Genomic DNA, 13884 nt, shown 5'->3' with positions numbered 1-13884 from the left:
ATCGAAAGCCGTCTTTCGCGATTGTCGGGATTTCCTGAAGCAACGTCGAGAGAATTCCATCCATATAAGCTCAAAGATCAATGACCCAAGGATTTCTGAGAGACTCGGTCCCCTGCCACGGCCCGAGCCGGCCACCAATTTGGGGAATGGGCAACAAGTCCTAGAGAGACATGAGGGTACAGGGGACTCAGAGGTGTTCCGACAGACATACCCTGGAAGCCAGTACAACGAGTCCAGGGAAAAATCACATGCCCTTGATCAAACCTTCCTAATTCCAAGAGGAGATGGAGATTTACGAAAGAAAGCTCCAGTGGCACATAACTCCGCTCAAGACCCCCTTGTCCTACAACTTATTGAGGAAGTAAACAAGTTGAAGGCTGAACGTCAGGCTGAAATACCTGACTGGAACCAACCCAGGCCTGGCCCTCTTACAAGGAGGATCCTCAACACCCCCCTTCAAGCAAAGACAAAGCAAAAGCTTGGCTTGCAACTTTATACTGGAAAAGAGGACCCGATTGAGCACCTTAACCTCTTTGAGTCCACCATGGCATACCGGATGCACACCGACGAAGAGCGATGTCTTCTCTTCCCCTCCACCCTCTCTGGCGGAGCTCTAAATTGGTATTGTCGTCTTACACCTGAGACGGTAGACTCATTTGAGGAATTGAGGAAACTATTTGTTTCCCAACACATTTTCCAAACCGATCGCTTGCACTCTGCAGATGACCTGTACACTATCCGCCAGAAGCCAGACGAGTCATTACGTATGTATGCTGGTCGCTTCAGCCATGAATACTCCCGGTGTGCCGAGGCAGACGACAAGACTGCCCTCAAAGCCTTCACGGCAGGCCTACGTGATTGTTTCTTTAAATACATGATCAATGCCAATACTTGGAAGACTTACTCTGAGGTGATGGCGCAGGCTTATAACCATGCCTCCGCCGAGGCAAAGACATATCAGGAGAAACCCCCTACAACCATCCTTTATCAACAAGTGGGAGGTGGAAGCCAGACTCACCTAAATGAGAAGACCTCGACTTTCCAAACAGCAGTGGCACCTCCCCATGCCTTGCATAATGCTTCGCCGAATCAACAGACATATCAATTTCAAGGCAAGAGGAAGGATTTCCATCCTCACCACTCTCATTTCAGTAAAAAGAGTAAGAGACACTATCCCGATAACCAAGGGTATCGCCACAATAACGCTCGCCCCCAGGCAGTCAATGCAGTGGGTCAAACCCGCGTCAAGATACCCCCTACCCCAAGGTATGAGACATACACGCCCTTGAATGCCACATGCGCGGCCATTTACCCCAGCATAGCTCACCTGATACCAAAGCCAAAGCCGAGGCACCCAGATTACACGCCCCCGAATAACGCGGGCACGTTTTGTTGCTACCATGAGCATAACGGCCATGATAGCGAGAAATGTATCATCCTCCGTGATCGTATTGAAGCTTTGGCACGAGAAGGAAAAATTGATCAATTCCTTCTTCACCCTCAAAGGGATAACCGTAACCAACGCCAGGTGAATGTCATATATTCCATAAGCGGCGGCACACCCATATCTGAATCTTCCAATAGGGCCATGAAAAACAGTGAACGAAGTCTGAGGCCTGGTCACCAAGTGTTTCACGTGGAAGACATCAGGGGAGGGAAGTATCAAAAGCCTAACTGGGATCCGATATGTTTCTACCCTGAGGAAGAAAGAGGCATCATCTACCCTCATAACGACCCATTGATCGTGGAGGCTCACATAGCCAACTTTGATGTTCGACGAATCCTCGTAGACACAGGGGCTTCGGTCAATATCATGTTTGCCGAAGCTTTCAGGGCACTCAGTGTAGCTGAACACTTGCTCGATAGCTCGATTTCTCCTCTGATAAGCTTCTCCGGTGATATCGTGCAACCCTTAGGGAGCATACATTTACCCTTTACTATTGGTACAGGCCCTTACACGGCTACCATTACCACTAACTTCCTAGTGGTTGACTGCCCAACGGCATACAATGTCATCTTTGGGCGCACAGGCATCAATGATCTCAAGGCTATGGTATCCACGCATATGCTGTTGATGAAATTTCCAACCCCCCATGGCAACGGCTACATCAGAGGAGATCAGCTTAGTGCACGATCATGTTACAACACTTCAGTTAAGCAACAACACTTGCCCGGACCCAAGGAAACCCTGTCTGTACATGACCAAGTCACAAAGACCAGCCTAGATGAAGCGAACTTGGATCTTCCTGATAGCAACAATCAACCCGATGATCCTCGAGATGACTCTTTCACCCAGCAAGCCCAACCTGCTGAAGAGTTGGAGAAGGTACCTATCTCAAGAGATTATCCAGATCGCATGGTGAAGATTGGCACCACATTGTCACCACCCCTTCGGTTAGCATTGATATCTTTTTTGAAAGAGAACACTGAAGTCTTCGCCTGGTCATACGAGGACATGCCAGGCATCTCTCCCGATGTCATCTGTCATCGTTTGAGTATTGACCCCAAGATCAAGCCGGTGAGACAGAAGCGAAGATCTTATGACGCTGAACGATACGAGGCAATGAAAGCAGAAGTTGAAAAACTCAAAGGCATAGGCTTTGTCCGCGAAGTCAATTACCCGACATGGGTAGCAAATGTGGTCCTTGTTAAGAAAAATCCGACCAAAGAAAGTCTTTTGCTTCAAAAGGTCTTGTGGAGAATGTGTGTTGACTACACCGACCTAAACAAAGGGTGTCCGAAAGATAGCTTCCCTCTTCCTCTTATTGACAGACTTATAGACTCTACGGCCGGGTGTGAACTCCTGAGCTTCATGGATGCTTACTCAGGATACAACCAAATCCTCATGAACCCTTCGGATCAAGAACACACAGCCTTCACTACCGACAGAGGACTATACTGCTACAAAGTCATGCCTTTCGGCCTAAAGAATGCAGGAGCGACTTATCAGAGACTAGTCAACTCAATGTTCGCCGAGCAGATTGGGAAGAGCATGGAAGTTTACGTTGATGATATGTTAGTCAAGAGCAAACATGCTGACCAACACATCACCAACCTATATGAAACTTTCACTATTTTGAAGAGGTATCGAATGAGGTTAAACCCCAACAAATGTGCCTTCGGCGTAGGCTCTGGCAAATTCTTAGGTTTCATGATTAGCCAACGAGGCATTGAAGCTAATCCCGAGAAGATCAAAGCAATCCTCGACATGAAGGAACCGGTAACTTCAAAGGACATCCAGAGCCTTACTGGCAAGGTGGCAGCCTTAACCAGGTTCATTTCTAAGGCCACAGACAAATGTGCCCCCTTTTTTAAAGCACTTAAGGGAAGTAGGAAGTACATTACATGGACTGATGAATGTGCCGAGGCATTCAAAAACCTCAAGGAGTACATGAGTAAAGCCCCTCTACTCTCCAAGCCCGAGGTAGGAGACATTCTCATTATCTACCTATCGGTATCAGCTTCAGCCGTAAGTTCCGTTCTCATTCGAAAGGATGGGAATATTGAGCGACCTGTCTACTACGCTAGCAAAGCCTTACAAGATGCGGAGACACGGTACTCTAACATTGAGAAATTGGCTCTGGCATTGGTCATGTCTGCTCGAAAACTCCGCCCTTACTTCCAAGCGCACTCCATCATCGTGCTTACCAATTATCCTCTTCGACAGATACTCCAAAGTCCTGACACTTCAGGGCGAATGCTCAAATGGGCAATAGCGTTGGGTGAGTTTGACATCTCCTACCAACCAAAGCCAGCTGAGAAGGGCCAAGCAGTAGCAGATTTCATCGCCGACTTCACATATCCTGTTGACATTGCTTCTACACCTGAAGCAGTAGCTTCATTACCATCGGAAGCTCAGAAAGTAGAATCAACGACCTCAGCATGGAGTCTGTATGTTGATGGCTCATCCAACCAACAGGGCTGTGGAGCGGGACTAGTCTTGACTACGCCCGACAAAGTAGCAATGGAGTATGCTCTTCGTTTCAAATTCAAGGCATCAAACAATGAGGCCGAGTATGAAGCCCTTCTAGCAGGATTACGTTTGGCCAAACACCTCGGGGTTAAACAAATTGATATTTTCAGTGACTCCCAATTAGTGGTCAACCAGGTTACCAACAACTTTGATGCTAAGGACAGCTCCATGGCAGCATATCTTGCGCAAACACAACTTTTGCTCAAGCACTTCCACTACCAGATCACCCAAGTTCCTCGAGCGGCAAACAGTCATGCAGACGCCCTGGCTCGCCTCGCCTCAGCTGTGGAAGACAAGATTGGAAGAAAAATTCATGTCGAACTGTTGGCAACACCAAGCACCATGGCCGCAGAAGTATGTAACTTACAACGGGGGGATAGTTGGATCACCCCGATCTATAATTTCCTTGCTCATGGCACCCTCCTAAATGATAAAGTCCAGGCTAAGCAAATTCGATACAAGTCTACCCGCTACCTGATCATCAATGATCAACTCTATAAGCGAGGTTTTAGCCTGCCATACTTAAGGTGTCTTACGCCTGCCGAGGCGGAAATCGTCCTTCGGGAAATACATGAGGGAGTCTGTGGAGATCATGCTGGATCTCGGTCCCTAGCACACAAGACTTTTCGCCAAGGATATTACTGGCCAACACTCCACCAGGATGCCATCAAAGTATCCCGCTCATGTGACAAATGTCAACGATATGCGGCTATTCCTCATTCCCCTCCAGAGCCTCTTACTCCTATGATCAGCCCTTGGCCCTTCGCCCAATGGGGACTTGATTTGATCGGCCCAATGCCGGCAGGGAAGGGCAAAGTCTGTTACGCAGTCGTTGCAGTGGACTACTTCACAAAGTGGGCCGAAGTAGAACCCTTGGCAACCATTACTGAGGCAAAGATAGAAGACTTCGTGTGGAAGAACATCCTTTGTAGATTCGGCATTCCCAATGCGATAGTTACTGACAATGGGCGACAGTTTGACAACAAGAAGTTCAGGTTGTTCTGCTCTAAGTTTAACATCAACTTATGCTTTGCCTCTCCAGCTCATCCCCAGTCTAATGGAAAAGTTGAGGCCATCAACAAAATAATCAAGCGCACTTTGAAAACCAGCTTGGACAAAGCTAAAGGCTGTTGGCCAGAATTTGTACCCCAAGTTCTTTGGTCATATCGCACTTCATATCGGACTTCAACAGGAGAAACTCCATTCTCACTTGCCTTTGGCACAGAGGCGGTTGTCCCTGTTGAGCTCGAGCAAGCAACATTCCGAGTCCAGAACTACATTCAAAGTGAAAATGACAAACAACTCACCCTCAACTTGGATTTAGTCGAGGAACACAGAAACCAAGCTCACTTGAGGAATGTCGCCTACAAGCAGCGCATCTCCAACTATTATGACTCTAGGGTCAAGCCTCGTTCTTTCAAAATAGGAGACTGGGTCTTAAAGAAAAGATTACTCTGCGACAGAGTCCCGAGTGAAGGCACACTTAGTCCAAACTGGGATGGACCGTATGAAGTCATTGGCATCAGTCGCCCTGGCTCTTACACACTTAGAAGCTCCGATGGCAAGACCCTTGGCCATCCATGGAACGCTGATCACTTGAAGTACTACTACAAATAGACTCACGATGTACAAGTGTTGAGCTATAGCCGTTCGGCATCCTATGTAATGAAGGCCATTTGGCAATGAATTCAATAAAGAGGTAATTTAGCCAACTCAGCCCTCACTCTTTTACATTCATAGCAAGCGATGCCGGAACCCTTCTCAATCAGAAAGCAATCTGTCTTCCACAGTCCTTACAAAACAAGCAAATGAAGACCGTGTCAAGCGCCAAAAAAAAAAAAAAAAAAAAAAAAAAAAAAAAAAAAACAACTTCATCCAAAAAGCTTCACCCGAAAAGCTTCACCTCCAAAGCTTCACCCACAAAGCTTCACCCAAAAAGCTTCACCATCAAAGCTTCACCTAAAAAGCTTCACCCAAAAAGCTTCACCTAAAAAGCTTCACCCAAAAAGCTTTACCATCAAAGCTTCACCTAAAAAAGCTTCACCCAAAAAGCTTCACCCGAAAAGCTTCACCTAAAAAGCTTCACCCAAAAAGCTTCACCCGAAAAGCTTCACCTAAAAAGCTTCACCCACAAAGCTTCACCTAAAAAGCTTCACCCAACAAGCTTCACCCGAAAAGCTTCACCTCCAAAGCTTCACCCACAAAGCTTCAACACCAAAGCTTCACCTACAAAGCTTCAACACAAAACCTTGCTCCAAATAAACAAATTTTGTTCACAAAACCCAAGATGCCCTTGAACTTGTACAAAAACACTTGGGTAAACATAAACATTTTTTGTTTTACACCCACAAGGGCCCAAAATTTTCCTTCTTATTTATTCACTTATATATGTTCCCAAACATATTATAATAGATCCAACAACAAGCCAAAGTCCCAAATTTCATAATGGACAAAAGTACAAGCAATTCATCAATAATGAAGGTGCTACAAAAATTGGAATCTGCCCCAAAATAGAAATCCAACCCAAGAGACTTTTTCTCTCTCTCCCTCTTCCGCCTCCTTTCATCTATCAAATTTCTGCAACCTCTGCTCTTCTCCAATGGAGCTGAATTTTGGACACCCTATAGTTCTTGAGCATATGAACAACTTTCAAGAAGGAACCATTTCTGTTTGAGCGACGGAAATTAAAGTGTTGAAGCTCCAAACATGATAGTCGGTTTCTTGCAGATTTCGAAGCTGTTGTGATGTTTCGAAGATCTGGAAATATTTAACCGTTAGTTCATCCTGAATTTTTGATATGTTATGAAAGAGTCGATGAGGAACAACTTCAATGAAGAAAGCATACCGATCTGAACAAGAGAAAATGGAGTTTCGAAGCTCACAACAAATCTGACGGGTTGACAGACAAATAATAACCAGTCATTCATCATACCTGAATTTCTTGAGTTATACAGCTCCGAGGGATCTCAAATTTGGATATGTTGTAGTTCACAAGCTGAGGAACAACTTCAATGAAGAAAGCATACCGATCTGAACAAGAGAAAATGGAGTTTCGAAGCTCACAACAAATCTGACGGGTTGACAGAAAAATAATAACCAGTCATTCATCATACCTGAGTTTCTTGAGTTATACAGCTCCGAGGGATCTCAAATTTGGATATGTTGTAGTTCACAAGCTGAGGAACAACTTCAATGAAGAAAGCATACCGATCTGAACAAGAGAAAATGGAGTTTCGAAGCTCACAACAAATCTGACGGGTTGACAGAAAAATAATAACCAGTCATTCATCATACCTGAGTTTCTTGAGTTATACAGCTCCGAGGGATCTCAAATTTGGATATGTTGTAGTTCACAAGCTGAGGAACAACTTCAATGAAGAAAGCATGCTGATCTGAGCAAGAGAAAATAGAGTTTCCAAGCTCACAACAAATCTGACGGGTTGACAGACAAATGATAAACAGTCACTCATCATACCTGGATTTCTGGAGTTGTACTGCTCCGATGGCTCTCCAATTTGAATATGTTGTAGTTAAGGAATTAACGAACAACTTTCATGAAGACAACTTTGTGATTCGACCTACAGATGATGGTGTTATGTTGAAAAACAATTCCGGTTGTTAGGGGAAATGAAAAACAATTCCACCAAAGAAACATCATTATGATGTTTCATCATTATGGTGTTTTCATCATTATGATGTTTCATCATTATGGTGTTTTCATCATTATGATGCTTTCATCATTGTGATGCTTCCATCATTGTGATGCTTCCATTATGATGTTAATGCACCAACGGTTACACCTTCTGCAATTCCACTTATTCGGGCCTAGCAACCTTCATCAACAAAATCTATGAAGAAAAAGTCCGGGGCTACCACTTAGAAAACAAAAGAATGAAGTTTTGGTACTTACGACATGGACTATTAGCAAGACATCTCATTCGTCAACTCCCTCGACTAGAGACTTGGGGGACTCCCACCATATGCTACTACGCCTTGGTACTCAAAAGTTCGTGACTACTCAGTGACTTGGATTTTTCAAGTCTCCAACCGAGAAGTTTTCCTCACTCGGGAAATTAAGGGAACACTACCTCAAACTACATGCTTCACTCACAAAGCTTCAACAATACAGGTTTCAACAAAAGCAAAAATTCAAAGAACTTTATGAAGAAGGCTTTGGTGTATTTAACACAATATGTTGAAATGAAGCAAAGCTTATTTATTAATATTTTCGATAAGCCACAAATATGTACATATACATGAGTCAAAATAAACAAACAAAAGGGAGCCTTCACAAAGGTTGCTTAGGGGAAGTCTCAGCAGTCGGTAGAGCCCCAGAAAGAGAAAGCACCGGAGGGTGGTTATCCGGAGCCTCAGTACTTGACAAAACCCCAGAAGGAGGAGGCATTGGAGGTTCATCATTTGAAGCTTCATTACCAGGTACAGCCCCAGAGGACGAAGGCAATAAATGCCTTTGGAACAAACCCACAAACCGCTGATGATCAAGTAAAACCTTACCATCAGATTCCTTCATCTGGTCAAGCTTCCTCTTCATGTTTGTAGCATAGTCATGGGCGAGCCGGTGCAACTGCTTATTCTCATGCTTGAGCCCTCTAATCTCCTGTTTGAGACTCATCACTTCAGCAGCCAATGATTCAACTTGGCGGGTTCTAGCAAATAGGCGTTGGGCCATATTAGACACAGAACCTGCACACTGAACACTAAGAGCCAGAGAGTCCTTAACAGCCAACTCATCAGACCGTTTGGAAAGTAGTCTGTTATCTTTGGGAGTGAGAAGGTTCCTGGCCACCACTGCAGCGGTCATATCATTCTTCATCACAGAATCCCCAACGGTAAGAGGACCAGTAGGGGATATGAAGGATGGGCGCCATATATTGTCTGGAGAAGGCGTGGCTGTCTCTTCTCCAAGGTTCAAGTCAAAACGACGGTCGGAGGGTCCAGACATTTTCAAATGTGTTGAAGAAGGAAGAGGTCAGACAAATCAAGATCTTAGAAGTGCAAGAAATGAGCTTCTACTGGTAGAGATTCAAGTGTGCTGTGGAACTTAATGCCAGCCTCTATAAAAATCTGCACTCGACGGAGCTTCAGAAATCGAAGAGGCGTTTGCTTTCTCAAAAGCTGGGCTGCTCAGAGACCACGAGGGCCGATCTCATAAATCGAAGAGGCGAATGCTTTCTCAAAAGCTGGGCTGCTCAGAGACCACGAGGGCCGATCTCAGAAATCGAAGAAGCACCTGCTTTTTCAGCCTCGTCAGCACCTGTCACATGCACACTCAGCTTTGCGGAAATTACGGGCAATCTGTCGAAGATTTCTGGTGAAGTAGAAAGCACGTGAATCTTACTGTTCAATCACCGCTCTCCATATGCACCATCAACTCCTCGGGTACCACATATAACTTTGTCAAAGATCTCTGACAAAGTTTAGGCACGAGAATTTCGAAGTTCCAGCTACCCTACTATTACCCATAAGGGTAAAGGAACAGCACCACTGCTTGACAACTGGAAAGTCCCTATGTGTGTCGACCTCCGTGTTTTGCGGCAAGACAGGTTGGCAAGAACGTCCAACCTTTACTCACATTCGAGAAAAGACTCCCAACATAATTACTTTCTCAAAAACCGGAGTAGCACCGCTTTCCGAATCTCGAGAGTCAGATCCTCGACGGGATTGCTTGTTCGAAAACCGAAGAGGCACAACTCTCAGAACTTCGAGAGCCAGATTTCCTTAGATAAAGCTTGTCTGTAATCTTCACACGTAATATCAGCTTTCCAGATACCACATACCACTTTTTCAAAGTGCTCTGACAAAATTAAAACACGTGAAGCTGGCAGCTCCCACTACATTGCTGTGACCAAGAAGGGTAAAGGAATAGCATTACTACTTGTTATTGGGAAATCCCTATATACATTGACCTCCCTCCTCAACGGACAGGCAAACCTGCAAAAATGCTCAACCCTTTCTCGCATTCGAAAAGGCACCCTCAACATAACCTCTCGAAATACTCAGCTTTATTTCCCCCCGATAATACCTCAGCAAATAAGCCACACCAAGAACAAGAGTATCTCATATCATCAGGGTCGAAAGCAAGAGTATCCCATATCATGCTTTCTCCCTGTCTTTGTCTTTGTCCTTGTCCACACCTGCAGGACAAGGAGAAAGAGAGCAGTCAGTCGGAACCTGAAATCAAACCTCCAATTTGGAACTGACTGCCTGGAGCCTTTGCCTGGTCGATTACTTAGCATTGCTCTCGAGTACTCATCCTCAACTGCTGTCAAGGTCACGAATTCCACCGGCAAATACCTCATGACAGTTGATCAGATATTGGCTCTTTACACTGAAGCTGCCAAGCGTGAATGAGTCACTATGAAGGAATGTTCTGAAGGACCATTTAAATGCAAAGGTTGCACACCACTTCTGCCATGCAAAAGATTGAAGCAGAAGGTTCAACGGTGGGCTGAAACAGATCACTACAGCACGACACCTTTCCATACCACATTCATTATTCCGTCAACAGCAATAGTATCCCATATCATCAAGGTCGAACGTACTCTAGATTTGATGGACTTGTTTTGACCCTCAAATTTTTGAGTCGGCCTTATACTCTGAAGGGCACCAGAAAACCCTCCAGCACAGTTCAAGAATAAGCCTGTGGAAAGTTACTTCTTCAAAAGCAAAAGTATCTCATATCATCTCTTATCCATTTGCTTCTCCTTATCCTGGCAGTTGAATGAGAGACAAGGAGAATGAGAACAATCAACCGGAAGCCGAAGTCAAACCTCTGCTCCTGGGTTGCTTACTTGGAAGTTTGACTGCTTACCTTGTCTGTCACCTCTTTCGGCAGATCTCCTAGCTCGGCGACTTGGGGGACTCCTACTATAGGGTTTGTATCGCACTTGACCAAGCCCGAAACTACAAGTAAGCTTCAAGTGAAATTGATACATTACCTTGTGCGTCAACATCAGCTAAATACACCATTCCCGGATGGAGGAAAGGTACTTCCAGAGAAGGGCAGATGAAGATCAGACCACACTTCGGTACTTAGAAGTTTCGTGATTACTCAAGGGATTGGATCTTGCAAGTCCCCAACCGAGGAGTTTCCCTCACTCGGGAACTTAGGGGAGCACTGTTTGTACCATACTTGACCAATCCCGAAACTACCGAGCACCGGCCAACGCTATACTGTCAAGGACCCAGAAGAGTTCCCCTCCGACCAGGAGGCCAATCACTACTCGACACGTGTCAAGATTAGAAGCCAATCAGAGCGCAGCACGTGTCGACATCAAGAACCAATCACAACATGACACATGTCAATGTGACAAAGCTACAAGTTTTTCTATAAATAGGGGTCATTCCCCCACAATATGGCCTAATGCCATTTTGTGTTAAATCATTCACAAGAACTCACTAAATTGAGAGCTTGATCCTTTCTACTTGTGTAAGCCCTTCACTACTAATAAGAACTCCTCTACTCCGTGGACGTAGCCAATCTGGGTGAACCACGTACATCCTGTGTTTGCTTCTCTGTCTCTATTCATTTACGTACTTATCCTCACTAGTGACTGAAGCAACCAAGCAACCAAGCGAAGGTCACAAAACCTGACACTTTCTGTTGTACCAAAGTCTTCGCTGATTTTGTGCATCAACAAATGACTTATTTACTCTACTATGCAATGACAATTTTGACCTTATTAGGTTTAAAAAATAATAAAAAATTTATAAATACACCCCAAATCATTTTTAACGTATTATTTATCTACTTCAACTATCAAAAATCCCTCCCACCCTCCATTGTTGAATAAAACCATAAGTAATGAAACTACAAACATGTTGATTGAGAAAAATTATTTTTGATGAATGAAACACGAAATCAGTGTTTCGAAAACTTTGAAATCATTATTATTGTTATTAAAAAACGTTCAAATGAACCTAAACATTTTTTCAAATCATTCAATTTGAAATCATTCGGCAAACGAACGTTCAGATAGTTTGAAATCATTCGGCAAAATTAAAAATGAGTGTTATAAGATTTGAGAAATGTGGGGTATATAAAAAATGTAAGGTGTATGTAGAAAATATAAGGTGTATATTAAAAATGTGGGGTGTGAGGGTATTATGAGGAAGGAAGTGTGGTGTATTAAAATAATTTTTAATTGAAAAAGCAAATGTAGGGTGTATTAAGTATGTGAGGTTTATTCAACAATTTGTGGGGTGCTAATATAATAAGCCTTTGCTTTATCTTGTGTTTTATTTTCTAGTTTTATTTTTCGTCTTTCTATTTCTAGTCAATTAAGGTAGTTGTTTATTTTTATTTTGTTATTTTAGTTTTTTTTTCTGCTTTTATTTTATTTTTCACACCTTGATGACAATGTGTGATTTGAGTTTGGGGTTGGAAAATAGATTTTTTTTTTTGAGTCAAATAAGGCTTCGAAATTTGATTTACTAGACCTAGATAATTAAATAAGGCTTCGAAGTCCTTATTTCTGTTATAGATATTATTAAAGTGTAATTGTGTAGATCCTAGATAAATTTGATTATTAGTTATTCTTTCTCTAGTAGGTTAGTATCTACCCGAGAAGATGTGATATAATCGTCTAAGTGAGTATTTGATAAGTTGGGAATATGTGAATAACGACTATGCCTTTGCGAGTTCATTAAGAAGTCATATTTTGGATTTGCAATCATTGCAGTTTATGTCGACAACATGAATCTCTTTTCATGCTCACTCCCGTGAGCTCTCCTTATCCTTCGTCTTCAAAACCTTCAACAAATCAATCACAAAATATTATTTTTGTAATCCATGGAGCTCAAGGAACCCAACCATGGCCTTGCATGCGGCATCAGTGCACTAGATCCGACATCTCCTTTGCTGTCACTTTTTTGGCAAGATACATCAATGCACTCACATGTATACACTAGACAAGTGTTAAAGACGTCTTCCGCTACCTTAATGGTACGACGAATTTGGGTTTGTTCTATCCCTACAAATCCTTGAGAGGTGCTGCAACTCCCCTTGGTTCTTGAGTCGATTTCCGCTTTGTTGGGTATGCTGACGCGGGGTACTTATCCGACATGTACGTGGAACACTCTCAAAAGGTTTACGTCTTTACCTTTGGAGACACCGCAATATCTTGAAGGTCAACCAAACAAACCTTAGTTGCCATTTTTTCGAACCATGCTAAGCTACTTGCCTTGCATGAAGCTACTCGGAAATGCTTCTGGCTGAGACCAGTTGTGGGACATTTTCGAAGTACTTGCGATCTTTCTTTTGTCGTTGACGTCCCTATAATGATATTTGAAGATAACGCATCACGTATCAAATAGCTCAAGAAGGGATACCTCAAAGGAGACAACACCAAGAACATTGCGCCGAAGTTCTTCTTATCACATCAGCAATAAGAGCATCAAAAGATTAAAGTCAAGAAAATCCGTTCCCAGGACAACCTGGTGGACGTCTTCACCAACTATATAATTTTTGGTAAAGATTTATTAACTTTTTGACTGGTGGTAAAATTAATATGTAACTTAGCCGAAACTAGGTACTTGAGCTCCAAGTGATTAATGACCAAACGGGCTAGGTGAGTGTCGTATTCCAGAGGGTGAGTTTATTCGAATCACAAAAAAGTGAAAAAAAAAGGCTTGGAATGTATCTGTTAATGTTGGGCCCACTTAAGCCCATCAAAGGATATTAACCCAAAGAAAAGCCTGAGAGCCCAAGGCCCAAGAAGTTTGGAGACAGTCGACCGAGACAAAAGAAAGACTACCGGACCGAGAAAAACATGTGGACACGCTAACAAATTGATGGCGCGACTCAAGCCCAAGCAAGACTCAAGTCCACTGGCGCAGAATTTAAATGGGCCAGGTCGAGCCGGACCGGCCATTTAACACGCTACAAAAAA

At 43.6% G+C, this 13884-nt stretch overlaps 1 long non-coding RNA gene across 1 annotated transcript; it reads right to left on the bottom strand.

Moving 5' to 3' along the window:
• Window positions 1-6325: 6325 nt before the first annotated feature.
• LOC139195332 (uncharacterized) lies at window positions 6326-7573 on the bottom strand. The gene is made up of 5 exons (XR_011580161.1): window positions 7449-7573; window positions 7268-7365; window positions 7087-7184; window positions 6906-7003; window positions 6326-6730 (listed from the first exon to the last, which is right to left on the bottom strand). It is a non-coding gene; the product is annotated as an uncharacterized lncRNA (long non-coding RNA).
• Between the last annotated feature and the right edge of the window lie 6311 nt (window positions 7574-13884).

The sequence above is a fragment of the Malus domestica genome, chromosome 04 (assembly GCF_042453785.1).
Source record: "Malus domestica chromosome 04, GDT2T_hap1".
NCBI classification, from domain to species: Eukaryota; Viridiplantae; Streptophyta; class Magnoliopsida; order Rosales; family Rosaceae; genus Malus; species Malus domestica.
Note: the sequence above shows the minus strand (reverse complement) of the source record. Positions and strands in the feature narration are given on the sequence as shown.